Genomic DNA, 21,885 nt, shown 5'->3' on the forward strand with positions numbered 1-21,885 from the left:
AGTTATTCACTGTGCTCGCCCTCTGGTGGTATAGCCTACCAAAGGCATAACTTTTGTAATTTAAAATCATTCATTGTATTGCCGTAGATGTTTAAGCCATTTTCAATAGATAGTTCCTTTAGGACACCTCTGATAGCCTCCTGACATACAAATGTTGATTTAACAGGACACTGCTCCATAGATTATTGAATTGGCACAAAGACGTGCGTAACCATGGTTACTAGCGATCCTCCAAGCTACCGCTTAAGCCACGGACATGATGAACCTTCATGGCCAAACACACATGCATATTTGGTGTTCACAATATAAAGGCAATATGTAAAGCATTAAGCAACGCAAGGTGTGAGGAATAAAGGGAACTGTTTGACCAACACACTCAATGATTGCTTCAATTTACTTTGGCTGCACTTACACTTTCAAATCAAACAGCTCTCTGCCTTACACTTGCTTGTTTTGTTGTTGCTTGTATTGAATGCCTTAGAACACTCGCCGAACTCAATTGCGGAGTACATGCCATGTATTATAACGGAAATAAGACCACATGCAAAGGATCGTGTTTAGAATGTTGCTCACTTTGTTGGAGCTTGTGTCCTCCACGCTTAGTGTGATAACGTATATAAATCTCTTATAGGTTCACAAGGGTATACTTAGTATTTTATCGGTTGATTAACGTTTACTTAATAACGGTTGGCTTGCTAGAAGTTTGACGTTATTATCATACTGATGGCGGTGATCAACTGGTCCCTAAAAGTCACACCTAAAGGATGTGTTTGAGAGATGTGATTGTATGAAGATATAATCACATTGATGCCTTATATGACTAAAAGGTTAGTCCATGTATTTGACTAAACAGTTAGTCAATGTGATGATGAGACGATTATTTAATTCAATTAAATAATATTAGCTGAGACGAATTAATTGTTAATTCGTAAATTGAATATAAACTGTTATATTTAATTATTGCATATAATGTTAGCTTAAACGAATTAAGATGTTAATTCGTAATTAAACGTAAACGGTTATATTTAATAAGCAAATTATAAATATGCGATATTTATAGTTAATGTATATATTATACGATATTGTCATAATAAATGATGACAGACCGGTATTATGTGTGTGGACTTATTAATACAGGTCGACATAATTGACAATTGATAAGATATACACATTTTTATACAATATGATAACTACCAAAAATAAGGAGATTTTTCCTCCTTATTTTCGGTTGTTGCTTGGTCAAAAAGAAAGGAAAAAGAAGATTATCTTCCCCTTTTAATCTCCTCTTATTCGGTTATATTAAGAGATAGGGAACATAGTTTTTCTACTTGATTTTTCTTCTACACTCCCATCACAAAAACCCTAAATATCATTTAGAAATTAGGGTTCATTTTTCTAGCAAAATTAGGCATTTCTCAAAGCATTTTGGGTGCAACAATTAGGAGAATATCGATTTCGATATTATTTTTAGGCCAAATTTCTAGGACCAAAGGTTAATTCTAAATCTCTATTCTTTTGTTTATGCAATTCGTTTATGACTAGCAATTTCATAATTATAATTTCGTTATAATCCGAAATTTTCTTGATGAAATATACCGATATTTCCTATACACTTTGCCTAAAATAGTACAAACATAATGTTTTATATACGTCATATATTCGAATTATAGACATGTGGGCAATAATTCGCGTAAAATTAATCGGATTTGAGCAAAATATCGTGAACCAACAAGAGACCGCGCCCGTTAAGGTTTGACCACGAACTAGTATAGATAAAAGGCTTAGCCCAAATTTTAAAGAGCCCGAACAGACCAAAACTCAAATTGCCATACAAATACCTCTTATAAAGTTTTAACCTGGAAACCTAATTCATTTGTTCAATCTCCCAGTCTTTTCTATTTCTCGCTGTAATACCCGGCATTCATGGGACCCGTACTTAGACCTAGGGACGCATAAGGGAACCCACACGTACTTGGATAAGACCAAGTAAGACCTAAACTAGACCTAGTGGACTTCCAGTGGACCGAGTAATACCTCTAGTGGACCAAGTGAGTCAGCACTCGGTCTAGTGAGGGTACACTCGACCGAGTGAGAGCCACTCGGTCGAGTGAACCGGCCACTCGGTCGAGTGTGCTGAGCTGTACCCGAGAGACGATATTTCGGGATTTCCATTCTATCTAACCCTATCCCATTCATTCTCCTCCTTCTTCCTTCTTACACAAAACCCTCTCCTATCTCTCTTAAAAACCCCAAATGCCTTTCCCTCAACCTTCAAGCTTGGATTAATGGTGGAACATGTCTCCTATGCCTCGATCTATCCTTGTAAGTAGAAATCTCACCCTTTTCTATTTGTCTTATGAGTAAATTCGAGTTAGGGTTTACTAAGAAAGGTTAATTAGTATTTAGTTGGGTAAAATGAGTAATTAGTAACTTATAAAGAGGGATTTTATGTTATAACTTAGTATAGAGTGAATTCATATTATAGGTTAATGTGAATTAAGATTGAAATTAGTGTGAGTAATTGAGGAATTGTCACATAATTTGATCATTTAAATAGGTGGTTTGGATAAATTACTCTACATAATTAAGGAATTATGTCTTGAATGATTAATTTATAGTTGATGCATTTTTATTTAGTTGTATGAATTGTTGAATGGTTTAATTTACGTATTTTTGCAATCGGTTGTAATTTGTAATACCTAGTGTGGGCTTAGCTAATTATGTTTTCGTAATGATGGAAACATAATTTTAATGTAATTTTGAGATCTCGAATCTCCTTTTGGTTTTCTTTTATATTATTGTTTTGAAATTAGAATGTAAATAGGTTTATTATGTAATTTTTAATTGTAATTTTGAGAAGACTAAAGATGGAGATTGGATTGCTCACTCCCACTACATGGACCATGATGGAACATCAAGACAAGCTTCTCGGGTCCTAGGAAGGATTCCAAAGTTGTATTTATGTTCATTTTGGTAGATAGGCCACACTAGGACTTTATTTTTGTTTTTACGTTTTTCCATTCTTGTTGCTTTTCTTCGCTTGATAATTATTGCATCATATTCCGCCTAAACCAAACCACCTACTAATATGCATGAAAATTGACTCATATAGATTGAATGTTAGTTATCATGGACATAAAGATGTCACACAATTTTAAGCCATCATCTTAGTTTATTCATTCTCGTATGCTAGATATTAGTTCACTTAAAATGAATTAAAATAAAGTTGATGGGATCTTCCTCTAAAACTGAAATTGAGACTAGTCTTTATAGGCCAAACAGCTATGAATCCCTTCTTCGTCGGTAGGCATATAGGACCTTACTCTCCATATGACCCTTCTACGTTGGGTAAGTAGTTTGTGTTGTCTTATTTTACCTCAACATTATAGTCCGAAGAGTTTCTCGTGACTATGATGGACTATAGATAGAATTTACAGAAATTTATCAACCAAGAATTCTAACAGTAGAATTAGCCAAGAGATTGGCTTATCAATTTACAGATAATTGAGTCTTGGGATCATTTATATAATTCTTGAGGGAGGTCAATTGTATAAATGCTTGAGTCTTCGCGTTATAACAGTATTGCATTAGACTTAAATAATAACGATGAGTATGCTTATTATATTTTTATTCTTCTTTTTCGCAGTGTAGAATTCGTTTTATATTGATAATACTACTTACAACAAATGGCTGGAAATAACGAAATCCCTATGCCAAGTGCCACACTTGGACGCGAGTCCTGGCTAAAAGCTTTCATGGACCACATGAATCAGTTCACACGACTGAAGAATGACGGGTCCAACTTTGCGGATTGGGAGGCATCATTACGGAATGATGTCATTGCTGACGGTAAGCTCAAGTACTTAACTGAGCCAATACCGCCAAACCCAGGCCCCAATGCAAGAGCTAACGAGTCAATTGCTTATAGTGACTTCGTTATGGAAGCGGGTGCGATAAAGAACGTACTCATTTTTGCAATGGAAACCAATTTGCAAAGTCGCTTCATTGCCCAAGGTGCAAACAAGATTTTCACCACGCTCACTAATGAGTTCTCAAAAGCACCGAGAATCGTTACTTATGAGCATACCTGTCGCTTCTTTGATGCGAAACTCCAGAAAGGCCAACCGGTTAGCCCACACATTCTTAACATGATTGAGAATATCGAGAAACAGGAGGCACTTGATTGCAAAATCAGTGAGAGCATAGTCATTGACCGTATGCTTCATTCACTTCATGATGGTTTTGCCCTCTTCAGGGCAAATTACTACATGAATGACATGAATAAAAGTCCTCATGAGCTACACTCACTTCTCGTACAGACCGAGAAGGATATGAAATTGAGTGGGAGGATGAAGCAAGATGTTCTCATGATTTCCAACAAGAATAAGGGTACGGGCAAAGCTCACGGCGATCTAACTGTAGGAAAGCCAAAGTTTAAAAAGTCAGGAAACGGTAAGAGTGGGCCTGGTGAGACTAGTGGCTCACTAGGCAAGGCAAAGAGCAAGGACGGTAACGTTGAATGCCACCATTATCACAAGACTGGACATTGGAGGAGGAACTGTCCCGTGAGGACATAAAAGCAAGCCGCGTCACTCCTGTTGGTATGTCATCTTATATTCATATGATTGAGATTAACCATGCAAGTTTCAAACTTGGGTACTTGATACTTGGTTGTGGTTCTCATCTCAGTATAATCATTTGCGGGGCCTAAAAACATCACACCTCTCGCAAAGGGTGATGTGGACCTGCGAGTCGGGAATGGAGCATGAGTTGCTGCAGTCTCAATGGGAACATACATAATCCAGCTCCCTAGTGGTTTTGAGTTATATTTATATAACTGTTACTATGTATCCAGTTTATCTAAGAACATTATTTCTGTTTCCGTACTTGATAAAGACGGTTTTTCATTTTCAATAAAGGACAATAGCTGTATTTTCTCTTTTAATGAAATGGTTTATGGCAAAGCAGTTTCCATGAATGGAATTTACATCTTAGATCAAACCACAGATATATTACATGTGAATAATAATAAATTAAAGGTTGGTGACAAAGATCAAAATTATCTATGGCATTGTCGAATGGGACACATAAATGAAAAACGTGTAAAGAAACTCATTGAGAATGAGACTATTCCCACATTTGATTTCTCTTCGTTTGGCATGTGTGAATCATGTCTTATCGGCAAAATGACTTGAATTTCCTTCAAAGGTGTTGGAATGCGCGCTAGTGACCTATTAGGACTCATACATACTGATGTATGTGGACCTATGTCAATCACCGCTAAAGATGGCTATAGATATTTTATCACTTTCACGGACGATTTGAGTAGATACGGATATGTCTACTTAATGAAGCATAAAAGTTAGTCTTTTGAAAAATTCAAGGAATACCAGAATAAGGTCGAGAACCAACTGGGAAGAAAGGTTAAAGCACTCCGTTAAGATCGGGGTGGCGAATATCTTTCAAATGAGTTTGATCAACACCTTAAAGACTGTGGAATAGTTTTACAGTTAACTCCACCTGGAACACCTCAATTAAATGATGTGTCCGAACGGAGAAATCGAACACTACTTGATATGGTTCGATCTATGATGAGTCACACGGTAGTACCTGATTCATTATGGGGTTTTGCTCTTTTGTCAGCTGCTCTTATACTTAACCGAAGTCCGTCTAAATCTGTCGACAAGACTCCATATGAAATGTGTAAGGGAACGGTCCCTAACTTGTCCTTTATTCGGGTTTGGGGCTGCGAGGCTTATGTTAAGTGGAGACACGAGGATAAGCTCGGCCCGCGATCGGTCAAGACATACTTTATTGGTTATCCAAAAGGAATGTTTGGTCATTACTTCTATTCGCCTACCGAACATCGAGTTTTTGTTGCGGCTAGTGCGAAGTTCTTAGAGAAAGAATTTCTCGAGAACAAGTCAAGTAATAGAACCTTCGAGCTGTCGGAGATTCAAGAACCAACAACCGAGGAACAGATGGAGGAAGAGGTTCCTTCAACTGATGATACAGTTAACATTCCTCAGGAACCTAGGAGGTCGGGTAGAGTCTCTAATCCTCAAGACATTGGTATGGTCAAGGAGAATGACGTTTTGCTCCTAGAGAGTAATAAACCCGCTACTTATAAAAGTGCCATGACCTGTTCCGACTCTAAGATATGGCTTGAAGCCATGCAATCCGAGATGGACTCCATGTATGAGAATGACGTATGGGATCTTGTTGATTTACCTAACAAGGTAAGACCTCTTCAGTGCAAATGGCTTTACAAAATAAAGCATTCTCTAGACGGGCAACCAGATACCTATAAAGCACGACTAGTGGCAAAAGGTTTCACTCAAGTGCACGGATTGCATTATGATGAAATTTTTGCACCCGTAGTTATGCTGCGTTCCATTCGGATAATCTTAGCGATTTCCGCTTTTCATGACTATGAAATTTAACAAATGGATGTGAAAACCACCTTCTTAAACGGTTATTTGGAGGAGGAGTTGTACATGGTACAACCCAAAGGTTTCATAGATCTTGAAAATCCTAAGAAAGTGTGCAAGCTTAAGCGTTCCATTTATGGACTTAAGCAAGCTTCTCGGAGTTGGAATCATCGTTTCGACCAGGTGATAAAAGAGTATGGTTTCACTCGATCGGTCAAGGAACCATGCTTATATATCAAGTCGAGTGGGAACAAGATTGTTTTCTTGATATTGTATGTCGATGACAAACTCTTGATTGGGAATGACATTCCTCTCTTATCTTCGGTTAAAGGATGGTTGAAGAACCATTTCCAGATGAAAGATCTGGGTGAGGCACAACGCATATTGGGAATCCGTATCTATCGAGATAGATCACGACGGATGTTATCATTGAGTCAGGAGTCTTATTTAGATAAGATTCTTGAAAGGTTCTGCATGACCAACTCCAAGAAGGGGAACCTTCCAATGACGTCTGTGATGCATTTGAGCAAGTCTCAGTCACCCACGACACCTAAAGGGGTTGAACGCATGAGTCGTGTTCCTTATGCATCACCCATTGGATTAATCATGTATGCCATGATATGCACACGTCCAGACGTGGCATATGCATTGAGTATGACGAGTCGGTACCAAGGCAATCCAGGTGAAACACACTGGATAGCTGTTAAAAACATCCTTAAGTACCTACGGAGGACTAAGGATTGGGTATTGACTTATGGAGGAGATACTAAGCTATGTGCAATCGGTTACGCAGATGCTAGCTTCCAAACGGATCAAGATGATTCGAAATCTCAATCTGGATTCGTCTTTACTCTAAATGGTGCTGCGGTCAGCTGGAAGAGTTCCAAATAGGAAGTTGTAGCAGATTCTACTACTGAATTCAAGTACTATGCCGCTTTGGAAGCAACAAAGGAATCTATATGGATGCGTCAATTCTTACAAGGACTAACCATAGTTCCTAGTTCGAATGACCCGATCACCATCTATTGTGACAATAGAGGTGCCATCTTCCAGGCTAAGGAGCCTAAGTCTAGCAACAAGTCTAGACATGTACATCGGAAGGCTCACCTGATCCGTGATTACGTGGAGCAAGAAGAGATAATGATTGACAAGATTGCTTCGGATGACAACATCGCGGACCCTCTCACTAAACCATTGAAATATGATAATCATGAAGGGCACGTTATTTCCAAGGGAATTAAACGTGTTCCTGAGTTGTACTAGTTGCTTATGGATCCGATACATTTTCTTTTTCCATATGCTATTTATAACTTCATCGTTTTATTTCATATTTTGTTTTTCATGTGGATTGTACGACAACATTGAACGCCACAAAATGAACTGAATTACATTATATTTGTTTTGGTCCGTAATCGCCTACATGAGCTGATAACTCTGGCTATTATTTTGTGAAGTTGATTGATGGTGGGTTCAACGAGCCATAAGTCAAACGATTGGCTGATCGATCATAGATGCGAGTTATAATGATACCTCGTAGGACAATTGTGACAACTTAATGGAGTCCTAAATGTTTAAAAACATTCGGTGCCAGGTCGTGGATTGGACGTCCATTGTGTTCCTAGAGTTGATTCTTTTGACAATCGACTGTCTCTTGAGATTAAGGTAGTTTTTGGGTGACTTTGATTTCCATCTCATGGTCGACCGTAACAAGAGGCTAAGCTGATTTTTCCTGGGTCATTTCATACTGTGCTTATATCTGCAGGATTCGAGTTAAGAAAATATCCAACCTTTATCAGGTTTAGTTATTTCTCAGGGCCGATCGAGGAGTTGTAACTGAAATGCATGGCCATGCTCGAATGATGATTCGTTTATCAGTTAAGTTACTCTCTAGTCGGGAAAACCACTCTTGATATTGATCACTTGTAAAATACGATCTTTGTGAATACGGATTTTGCAAATTGTTTTACATTGAGTGGGAGAAATTTTAGGATATGAGAAACAGTTATCGCACATACACTTGTGAGGACAAGTGGGAGTTTGTTGGAGCTTGTGTCCTCCACAGTTAGTGTGATAACGTATATAAATCTCTTATAGGTTCACAATGGTATACTTAGTATTTTATCAGTTGATTAACGTTTACTTAATAACGGTTGGCTTGCTAGAAGTTTGACGTTATTATCATACTGATGGCGGTGATCAACTGGTCCCTAAAAGTCACACCTAAAGGATGTGTTTGAGAGATGTGATTGTATGAAGATATAATCACATTGATGCCTTATATGACTAAAAGGTTAGTCCATGTATTGGACTAAACAGTTAGTCAATGTGATGATGAAACGATTATTTAATTCAATTAAATAATATTAGCTGAGACGAATTAATTGTTAATTCGTAAATTGAATATAAACTGTTATATTTAATTATTGTATATAATGTTAGCTTAAACGAATTAAGATGTTAATTCGTAATTAAACGTAAACGGTTATATTTAATAAGCAAATTATAAATATGCGATATTTATAGTTAATGTATATATTATACGATATTGTTATAATAAATGATGACGGACCGGTATTATGTGTGTGGACTTATTAATACGGGTCGACATAATTGACAATTGATAAGATATACACATTTTTATACAATATGATAACTACCAAAAATAAGGAGATTTTTCCTCCTTATTTTCGGTTGTTGCTCGGTCAAAAAGAAAGGAAAAAGATGATTATCTTCCCCTTTTAATCTCCTCTTATTCGGTTATATTAAGAGATAGGGAACATAATTTTTCTACATGATTTTTCTTCTACACTCCCATCACAAAAACTCTAAATATCATTTAGAAATTAGGGTTCATTTTTCTAGCAAAATTAGGCATTTCTCAAAATATTTTGGGTGCAACAATTAGGAGAATATCGATTTCGATATTGTTCTTATGCCAAAATGCTAGGACCAAAGGTTAATTCTAAATCTCTATTCTTTTGTTTATGCAATTCGTTTATGACTAGTAATTTCATAATTATAATTTCGTTATAATCCGAAATTTTCTTGATGAAATATACCGATATTTCCTATACACTTTGCCTAAAATAGTACAAACATAATGTTTTATATACGTCATATATTCGAATTATAGATATGTGGGCAATAATTAGCGTAAAATTAATCGGATTCGAGCAAAATATCGTGAACCAACAAGAGACCGCGCCCGTTAAGGTTTGACCACGAACTAGTATAGATAAAAGGCTTAGCCCAAATTTTAAAAAGCCCGAACAGACCAAAACTCAAATTGCCATACAAATACCTCTTATAAAGTTTTAACCTGGAAACCTAATTCATTTGTTCAATCTCCCAGTCTTTTCTATTTCTCGTTGTAATACCCGGCGTTCGTGGGACCTGTACTTAGACCTAGGGACGCGTAAGGGAACCCACACGTACTTGGATAAGGCCAAGTAAGACCTGAACTAGACCTAGTGGACTTCCAGTGGACCGAGTAATACCTCTAGTGGACCAAGTGAGTCAACACTTGGTCTAGTGAGGGTACACTCGATCGAGTGAGAGCCACTCGGTCGAGTGAACCGGCCACTCGGTCGAGTGAACCGGCCACTCGGTCGAGTGAACCGGCCACTCGGTCGAGTGAACCGGCCACTCGCTCGAGTGTGCTGAGCTATAGCCGAGAGACGATATTTCGGGATTTCCATTCTATCTAACCCTATCCCATTCATTCTCCTCCTTCTTCCTTCTTACACAAAACCCTCTCCCATCTCTCTTAAACACCCCAAATGCCTTTCCCTCAATCTTCAAGCTTGGATTAATGGTGGAACATGTCTCCTATGCCCCGATCTATCCTTGTAAGTATAAATCTCACCCTTTTCTCTTTGTCTTATGAGTAAATTCGAGTTAGGGTTTACTAATAAAGGTTAATTAGTATTTAGTTGGGTAAAATGAGTAATTAGTAACTTATAAAGAGGGATTTTATGTTATAACTTAGTATAGAGTGAATTGTGATAGTTATTACATGATTTATGTATGATGAGACGATTTTATGAGATGGATACTTGGTGATTTCGATTAGCTTGAGGATTATGCTTAAAGGAAGGTTATTCTACTCGGTTTTAATGTTGTATAACCATGTTTATGTGTCTTTCCTTATCATATGCATTCATAAATCGGTTTGTATGTCATGTGTGTGTTGGATGGGTTGATATTCATAACATGTGGGATCTCATGAATTTGGTCACATGTTAAGTGTTGTTCTTCCATTTGTCATGTATGGTTGCGTTTGTGTTGTGTTAGAAATCTTTGATGGTGGTACTTGATTGTTGAGGAGACGTAAGACTGTTGGAAAACCATCTTACGCTCGGGACGCCCCTTGGAGCTTCCCACTCCAAGGGGAATGTGCACATTAATGACTTGAGTGCGAAGGGACGCGTGTGGTTGAGACACGACGTCTGGCAGGGGATCCGGTTGGCTTCCGGAACCGGTACGTCTAAGCGTTTCCCGGTACCTAATGTGATGGTCGGTATGTTTTGGCGTGTCCCGGTACCGGTATGATGGTTATGAGTATGTCTGGGCGTGTCCCGGTACTGGTATGATATTGATTTATTCGTGTCTCATTCACATAATCAACATGTGGCATATTTGCTTATTATGTCATGTCTTGCATTTATCATTGAAATTGACGATTGTTGTGTCCGTGTAAATGTCACCTATTTCCGAGGTGGCCTGTGTTGATCCATATGATATTTCCGATCATATGGGGAGCATTTTTTTACAGGTTAGCTTTGGTAGCACGCGGGAGAAGGGACGAGGCTTGATGATTTCCGAGTCAGACATGTTTGATTAGATTAGTTTAGGAGTCATGACTTGTAGTCTTTCATTATTCATTTATTCATTGTAAACCATTAAACATTCTACTTATAAAATTGTTCTTAGATTGTATCTTCGATTTCACTACCTCGGGAAATCAAGACGGTAACGCCCCAATTATCTTGGCCGGATAGTTGAGGTGTTACAAAGTGGTATCAGAGCGACAATTTTGGAACCTAAAACCAATGAACCAAAATGAACTAGGTGTGTTTAATAAAATGAACCCGATTGAGTATGATAGGAGATCGGTTTTGTATGAGTGGGCGTCCTTGTTAGGATTCATTAATCTCATATGTTTACATATTCATAGTATGATGATATAATTTAGTCATAAAATTAAAATGGATCTTATGCATGCAAAACAATTACAAAGTATAAGAAGAAAATTAATTCTTACATTGATTATTTCGGCAATATGGGCACTAGAAAGTTCACCTTCTTACTAGTTATTGAGCTTTCCAAAGATGGAAGAACAAGATTCAAGTGTAGAATCTCTCCTAAGGAATTATACCCAAGGTAATACCCTTAATAATAATAATTAATATGAACTAGTATTAATTAAAATCAAGCTTAAACTTGACACAAAAATGGTATTTTTGTCCTCTCTTATTTCGGTCAAGAGAGGAGGATTTTTGTAACACCCCCTCATACCAAGGTACCTTACCAAGGACTACCCTAGCATGAGAGGTTGTTACCGTCTTGGTTGCCCGAGGTTAGTATATCAAAAGCAACAATCCAAACAACTTTATTAAAGTATGAAGAGTTTAACGATTACATAATCTCAGTCCAACTCAAAATAAAAGTGTAAGAAACTCAATACAACTGAAATCAAAGATAGCTAAACTCGTAACAGCGAAAGCTAGACTCGAAGTGATGACTCCCCATGACTGTCCCAAAGCTACACATCTGCATTACCCTGTCATAATATGCTCACTATCCCCGAATGGATCACCGCAGGTTTTACAAAACAACAACAACGGAGTCAGTACCGTTCAATCAATATAAGACAACAAACAATACAACCAGCTGATCATCCTCCATCCCCGGTCTCCCGATCTCACACAGTAACCGACTACACACCGAAGTGTGTAGCCCTGCCAGATTACCCATCGCAACAGGTAATCCTCGCCACCAGTGGGTGACCGCAGCCCATCCCTACCTAGTCCAGCTCATCATCGAGCGACTAACAATCCCTGTCCCTTAATGTGCACATCCCCTCCCGTGACGGGTTCCACGGAGAGCGAACTAGGGTGTGAAGCCACTCCCGCAAGTGACTCCACCACAATCATACAACACCACATCATCACAGCTGTCACAACACCACAACCGTCACAACACCACCACATCACCACCGCCATCACAACACCCATACTCCGATGATCAGCAGATAACAACAATTACAACACAAGCACAGTCTTAAATCAATTAACAGTAACTGAGTAGGGAAAACCCTACCTTTTCGCAATCCAAGCACACACAAGCAATCAATTATGATCCTTCACATATCCATCACCTACATAACATAATTATGTATAATTACCACATACTCAATCAATTAATCATGTACATAACCTAGACTCATCATAACTTAATAGGAATCTCAACTTAAAGAACAAACACGACTTTTCCTGATTTTCCAGCACATGGCAGACTCGGTATAAAATGTAGAAATAATTCCAGAAAAATCTAATTGATGCAAGGCCAATTGAATTGAAACCCCATGAGTCTTAGCTACAAATTATATCTAACGTATTTTTCTCAAATTCTAAAATTATCAAGGGTTTTCAGACTGATTTCCAAAAACTGACAGAAACCGTCGCATAAAACGTATTGATTCATAAAATGAGTTTAAAACATTATGTTTCAATAATTCCAAATTCTATTGTCATATAGACTCTACAAAGATGATTTATGAAAAAGCCCCATGACTAAGTCGACATATAAATTAGGGTTTCAAGTCATTTTCCACAACCAAATCAGATTCGCGGACCTTTCAGCGACATGTTCATAAATAAATTACCTAGGATAAACCATAAAGAATTTGACTACGAGATTTGATATGCATAAACTAGACATCAAATAAACATGACTCTCTTTTCAAACGTTTCGAAGATAAAGCCTTTAAAACCATATAAACAATGGAATGAAATCGACTAACAAACAGGGAAATCGAATTAGGTTGAAATCGGTGAGAAATCTTCAATCAAATGAAAGGCTCGACAATTCCTCTTCCTCTCCCTCTCTCTAGGTTTAGAAATGGTTTTATAAATGCTAAAATGAAATTAGAAATTACTCAAGTGTTATAAAAGAAAAACCTTCGCCAAAACATAAACTAAACCGTCTAACTCGCTGATCCGGTTTACTCGGTCAAGTGCACTCGGCCGAGTAACACACACTCGACCGAGTACCAACCAAGTACTCGACCGAGTACTCCCAATAAAATACGGAGTATTACAATCTTCCCTCCTTAAAAAGAACTTCGTTCCCGAAGTTCGCACTAACTACAACCAACGACACCTAACATCACATATAATTAACCCAATATAACTCATACTCATAATATAACTCATATGCATAACTAGTAAAATCTATGCTAATTCATATAGACTTGAGTAAACTCGGGTTGTCACATTTTATCCCCCATAAAAGAAGGTTACGTCCCCGTAACCTAACTCATATAAAACAACGCAAGCCATGCAATATCACGGTCCTTCCATACAAATACAATTCATAATAAAACATATAAACAACATATGCAGCTATACAATTCTAAATAAAACATATAAACAACATATACAACTATAGTTCGACCACACACGGAAGTTATCATTCAATATAACAAACATGTTACCGCATTGATTGAAGTAGTAATTACTAATGGAAATCCAAATAACCGCATAGAAAGACATAGTATCACATTAAATCTCCCTAAAAGCAAACTTCGTCCTCGAAGTTTACTCACACTTGTAAACATCATACTACTACAAGCACTGCCATTACCTGTAATAAAATCAACCCCAACACAAATCCATCCTTTACTCTACACCAACACTCAAACTTCCCATTATACTATAACATGTACAACCATCAAACTCTCTTTGTCACATCCTACTTCTCTTAAGATACATGTTACGTCCTCGTAACTCACTAATACTAGGTCCTTTGCTATACCTCCCATAAACCTCATTACCATCGCATGTCAACGATCACCCACTATAACCTCAAGACCTACAACCATTCCTATATTCAGGGCTCTCGTTTTCTCACAGTTCTCGTGCCTCCAATTACTCTGTACTCACATAACATATAACATAAAATCCTTAGTATCACCATTACTCCATCTCTTCCACATTACCGCAAAACGACATACTCCTATATACATATACACTCATCTCCACGATATTAACTCACGATCCATGATTATTACACACACTCACATTAGCTTCTTAAGTTCACCTCTTTTATTACCACAAAACTCACCCTTGACTTAATATGATACTAAGTCCCAAAACTCCGTACTCATTCTCCCACGAAAAGGTGCTTAACCACATGTAGTTCCAGATTAATACCACACATGCTCCATAATCTCTTGCCACAACTATGTCCACCAACGTTTCATCTAAAACAAGATCAAAAGTACTCCACAACCTCTCACAACTGTGTCCCATTAACAGCTTATTATTATACCATGACAACAACAGAACCATACCCAACTCTCTTTCATATCATACTCTATAAAAACCAATAGAATCATACCCTTACCGACACTGGTAAGAAACATCGAGAAACAAAACAACGGTTTATATGCCCCGACCGACACTGACAGGAAATAGCAGTAACCAAACAAACAATCTATGACACCACGAAAATACTCGTATCACCACACGAATTACCGTGCTCAGATCGCCACTCGAGACACAACAACCATATCGATAGCCATCACAACTTTTACAATCTCATAACACTGACTGAGCATAACTTCCTTGACCACAGGACTTTCTTAAAACTGCTCTACTAGATCACGACGCAACATATTACACGGAATCACAGACACCAACCTTATGAATATTATCTATACCATGACTCGTGAGGTCAGAACCTCACACAAACATCTACACATAATAAGGACCCATAATCAAATGTAACTAGCCAATCCTGATTACGTAAGTTACCACTTGGTAATGAATATCTCCCATCCGGACTTTACTCAGGTGCCCTTCATCACATATCCTCTCATACACACAATTATCACCACCCGGCGAACGTAACATGACATTTGTACCCAACTACGAGCCACCACCTAATATATATCCACATCTTATACTCCGTCACACCCATACATACTAATCAGTCTCCACAAAAACAACCTTTTTAGAACGACTAACTTCCCTATTTAACCTCATCCTTAACCACTAGACAACATTATGACACCACCATCTCCCATGCAACTATTCTCTCACTATCACTTATTAATATAACAATCCGTTTCCTCTCTTTGGTTATCATCCCAAATAACGAACATCAAATCCATCAATAAAATCTACCTCAACATTATTCCCAATTCTATCCTTTATCATATCGTTACCTAACTCTCCATCAAAATCTCGGATCGTGCAAACACTCTACAAGCTTCTCATTCCATTAAATACATCGAAACTCACGGCTAACATATCGTCTTACTCTCCTATACAACCACTAACTCACACCCTCTAGTGAAGCTATCATACATTTCCATAATTTCCTACCTTCATGCTCCCTAACTCCGTTCAACATTCTCTCAACTTACTTCCATCCTTATTTCCCCCTTTTTACTCAATAATACCAATTAATAATCCATCTCCTTTCTCTTTCTACCTAACTCTTTAGTAATTTGTTTGTTTTTCCATAGCTCCACAACTCTAATTCCCTTAATTTATATCAATATCTTATCATTCTTCTTATCATTTATCCTCTCTCATCTTGATTCTCACTCCCCTTGTCACCCTCAAATCCACACACTAACAATTACTCTTCAATTGGTCGTATCTCCCTTTCGTATCTCTAGAAAACCAAAAATTTACCTCATACCGTTAATTTCCCAAAGAATTGCACACTAGGCTCACCCCTTGATATTCCAAATTCCCAAACTCAGTCACTATCTACAAATCCACGTCGCGACATAACTCCATCTACGTTCACTATATACCCCTCTACTTCATCCCTCTAAAGCAACCTTTCATTACATATATCCTTAAGCAACACAATCCTAACCGTTTCCCTTCCATAAATCCTTACACATCCCAATTTGCCACTATTTGCATCCCTCATCTTGATCTTTCATCCTCACATTTCTTTACCCTTATATCACTCTTGCCCATAAACACTGACTTTTATATTACTCAACACACTACTATATCACTCACCATATCACACCAACATGTTCCTTACCTTGATTAGCTCATCATTCCTCCCTTTCCTTTTTCCACTATCCCTCACAACCATATTAAATCATGTCTTCCTTACCCAACACATGTCCTTCACAAGCTGGAATTCTCCTTGTCATAGCCTTTGATAACTTACGTATCCAGACCGTCACATATATAAAAGAACGTTTTAAGACCCAAAACATATATGTGTACATACGCTACAAATCAAAACAATGTAAGAACATAGCCACCGACTCAAAATAAAGGTGAGAACATAGCCACCGACTCAAAACGGCCGCCCACTGAGGTACTCGGTCGAGTACATGGCGTACTAGGCCGAGTAAAGGATACTCGGTCGAGTAATGAGACTACTCGGCCGAGTTCACGACTCCAGAAGCTAAAAAAAATTGTCACAGAGCGATTACTCGGCCGAATATGGAATAATCGGTCGAGTACGAAAGATACTCGGCCGAGTAGGGACTACTCGGTCGAGTATCGGCGCAGTTCTCAGCAACGTCCAGTTTTCGTAAAACAGTCATATTTCGCTCGTTACTTGGTCATTATGGGCGTGTGACCTATCGGTAGAATCGTAAGAAGACAAGATATCACCTCCAATTGGAATTACAGCAATATCATTTCTAGAACTCAACTTATGACAGTTTTAAGACAACCCTTCCATAATCGGTTTTCATACAAATCAAATTTTTCTCAATCATAACAATTTGAACATGCATAAGCCAACAACAACAACTCAATACTTCAAGAAACCAGTACATATATGCACTTTTATCATACTCACATGAAAATTAAACGAGACATTAACTTACGATAACATAGTTAAACATGCAATTCTATATACTATGCATCGCTACCCAGAGTTAAGCATATTACGTCATAAATCTGAAAGTCACATAGTAAACACGTAACATGCCAATACTTTTCATGCCAAAACCGTTTCAACTTATTTCACACATCAATTCCATCATGCCTTTCTACCACTTCCACAATGTCCTTCACAGATTTTCACGCATTACACCTTCTACCACATGTTCCAAGTATTCAATGTCGACACACCACACGCATGAATCAAATAAACACACAACACAGTCCCCCCCCGTGACCGGCTTGAGATCGTAAGGGCCTTATTGCGACTTCGGGACGTCTCCTAAGTCTTTGCGGTAGCTCCAAACAACTCTCCCCGGGTTCATTTTATTTAGACTCCCTAAGTTCATTGGGTTCATTTGTTTCAGGTGCCGGAATCGCCGGCTCTGATACCACTTTGTAACACTCCCTCATACCAAGGTACCTTACCAAGGACTACCCTAGCATGAGAGGTTGTTACCGTCTCGGTTGCCCGAGGTTAGTATATCAAAAGCAACAATCCAAACAACTTTATTAAAGTATGAAGAGTTTAACGATTACATAATCTTAGCCCAACTCAAAATAAAAGTGTAAGAAACTCAATACAACTGAAATCAAAGATAGCTAAACTCGTAACAGCGGAAGCTAGACTCGAAGTGATGACTCCCCATGACTGTCCCAAAGCTACACATCTGCATTACCTGTCATAATCTGCTCACCATCCCCAAATTGATCACCGCAGGTTTTACAAAACAACAACAACGGGGTCAGTACCGTTCAATCAATATAAGATAACAAATAATACAACCAGCTGATCATCCTCCATCCCCGGTCTCCCGATCTCACACAGTAACCGACAACACACCGAAGTGTGTAGCCCTGCCAGATTACCCATCGCAACAAGTAATCCTCGCCGCCAGTGGGTGGCCGCAGCCCATCCCCACCTAGTCCAGCTCATCATCGAGCGACTAACAATCCCTGTCTCTTAATGTGCACATCCCCTCCCGTGACGGGTTCCACGGAGGGCGAACTAGGGTGTGAAGCCACTCCCGCAAGTGACTCCACCACAATCATACAACACCACAGCATCACAGCTGTCACAACACCACATCTGTCACAACACCACCACATCACCACCGCCATCACAACACCCATACTCCGATGATCAGCAGATAACAACAATTACAACACAAGCACGGTCTTAAATCAATTAACAGTAACTGAGTAGGGAAAACCCTACCTTTTCGCAATCCAAGCACACACAAGCAATCAATTATGATCCTTCACATATCCATCACCTACATAACATAATTATGTATAATTACCACCTACTCAATCAATTAATCATGAACATAACCTAGACTTATCATAACTTAATAGGAATATCAACTTAAAGAACAAACACGACTTTTCCTGATTTTCCAGCACATGGCAGACTCAGTATAAAATGCATAACTAATTCCAGAAAAATCGAATTGATACAAGGCCAATTGAATTAGATCCCCATGAGTCTTAGATACAAATTACATCTAACATATGTTTCCCAAATTCCAAATTTATCAAGGGTTTTCAGACTGATTTCCAAAAACTGACAGAAACCATCGTATAAAAAGTATTGATTCATAAAACGAGTTTAAACATTATTTTTTAGTAATTCCAAATTCTATTGTCATCTAGACTCTACAAAGATGATGTATGAAAAAGCCCCATAACTAAGTCGACATATAAATTAGGGTGTCAAGTCATTTTCCACAACCAAATCAGATTCGCGGACTTTTCAGCGACATGTTTATAAATAAATCACTTAGGACAAACCATAAAGAATTTGACTACGAGATTTGATATGCATAAACTAGACATCAAATAAACAGGACTCTCTTTTCAAAAGTTTCGAAGATAAAGCTTTTAAAACAGTATAAACAATGGAATGAAATCGACTTACAAACAGGGAAATCGAATTAGGTTGAAATCGGTGAGAAATCTTCAATCAAATGAAAGGCTCGACAATTCCTCTTTCTATCCCTCTCTCTAGGTTTATAAATGGTTTTATAAATGCTAAAATGAAATTATAAATGACTCAAGTGTTATAAAAGAAAAACCTTGGCCAAAACATACATTAAACCGTCTAACTCGCTGAACCGGTTTACTCGGTCAAGTGCACTCGGCCGAGTAACACACACTCGACCGAGTACTAACCAAGTACTCGACCAAGTACTCCCACTAAAATACGGAGTATTACAGTCTTCCCTCCTTAAAAAGAACTTCGTCCCCGAAGTTCGCACCAACTACAACCAACGACACCTAACATCACATATAATTAACCCAATATAACTCATACTCATAATATAACTCATATGCATAACTAGTACTCCCACTAAAATACGGAGTATTACATATTTTATGAGTTTTATTTCTCTAAATATTTCACAAATTGTAGAGAGTAATTATTTTCTAACACTAGAAAACAATGTGGAAAGTAGTGAATAATAAATAGAGGAAAAACTCTTTCCTTTTTACTCTAGAAAACCGGTGGGGAGGGGGAAATAGGCCAATGCATGGTCTTCGTTATTCTCTAGATAAGACAAGGTGTGCATGGCTATATCTAGAGTATAATAATTGTGTTTCCCTTATTTAAAATAGTCAACACAATTTAACTCTAATACTCCCTCCATTTTTTTCGGTACACACATAAAATGGAAGGTCCATTTTATTTTGTCATTTGTCAATTTTGTCATGTGTCACATATTACATGACATGTTACTAGAGGTGGCAATCGGGTGGGTCGAGTCGGATTCGAGTCGAGTTATTTCAGGTTCGGGATATTGTGATGTCGGATTGATTCGAGTCGTGAACATTATTGGGTCGGATCGGGTTTGGTCGGATTATTTCGGGTTATTAATTACCTCGGGTATCGGGTCGGAATGTGCAACACTTGGTCGGCTGACGGTTGTTATAGATCGGGTCAGTTCGGCTAAAAATCATGTAGCGGTTCATATCGAGTCAAAAAAGTCAATGATAATAATTCTTATCGGGCTATAACGGGTAGACCTGACAAAATTGACTCGTACTCGAACCCGTCCCGACACCCGAACTAACCCGACCCGAAGTGAACTGACCCGAAACTGACCTAACTCGATTGACCTCTTTGCCCGTTCAACTTGTCTATTTTTAAGTCATTCTTTAATATTATACGAAAGTATACACAGATAGTTACTAAAAAATATATAACATATTGTATTCAAATTTTAAATTTAAGACCAATTACCATTGCCGATTGATTATGAATTTATGAACAAAGCATCTCACTTATATAATATTGAATGAGAATGTATGGGAAATATATTTTGACTCGATTGTGAAATCATCAAATTCACCTAAATTCGAATTAAACTAACTATAGTTAACCGAACTCGAATTGACCCGAACCTGAAATGTAGCTTATAAGTAAATTTTTAAGCTAAGCCTAATCATCTTAAATTAATTAAGTTTGTTATCTTAATTTAATTTATGTAATGTTTTAGTTTAAGTTAACTCCAAATTAAATTATGTTTATCTAAGTTAAATGCAAATTTAAATTTACTTAAGTTAAGCTAAGTTTAATTTAGCTCAATTAAGCTAAGTCTAATTTGGCTCAATCAAGTACTATTCAGTCCAACTAAATTTAGTTCAATTTAACTCAATTTAGTTCGGTACAGCTACAATCAATTCAATTTAGCTCGATATAACTCAATGAGTAGGTATCCTGAGAGACGGTCTCTTAATAAGCTTTATTGAGAGATCATTGTAAAATTTAAAAAAAATGGTACCAAAGGTAATAAAATAGGTACAAATCATGATTAATAATAAATTGGGTACATTTATTATGTAAATAGGTACGAAATTTGTATGTTACGATCAATAATAAAAGAGGTACGAAATACAAATAAAAGGGTACGAAAGATTGGTCTCTCAATAACTTAGTGAGAGACCGTCTCTCCCAAGTTTTAGTGTAGCTTCAATTAAGTTTAGTTTTGTTACAATCAGTTCAATTTAATTCGATTTAGCTCAACTAAGTTCAACTTAATTTAACTTAGCTCAATCAAACTCAATTCAATTCAGTGCAACTACATTTAGTTCAATTTAGCTCAATGAAGTTCAGTTCAGCTACAATCAATTCAATTTAGCTCAATTAAGTTCGGTTCGGCTACAATCAGTTCAATTTAACTCGATTTAACTCAATTAAGTTCAGCTCAGTTTAATTTAACTTAATCAAGTTCAATTCCATTCAGTTTAACTACTTTTAGTCCAATTTAGCTCAATTAAGTTTAGTTTAGTTACAATCA

This window comes from Silene latifolia, chromosome 5 (assembly GCF_048544455.1).
Source record: "Silene latifolia isolate original U9 population chromosome 5, ASM4854445v1, whole genome shotgun sequence".
NCBI classification, from domain to species: Eukaryota; Viridiplantae; Streptophyta; class Magnoliopsida; order Caryophyllales; family Caryophyllaceae; genus Silene; species Silene latifolia.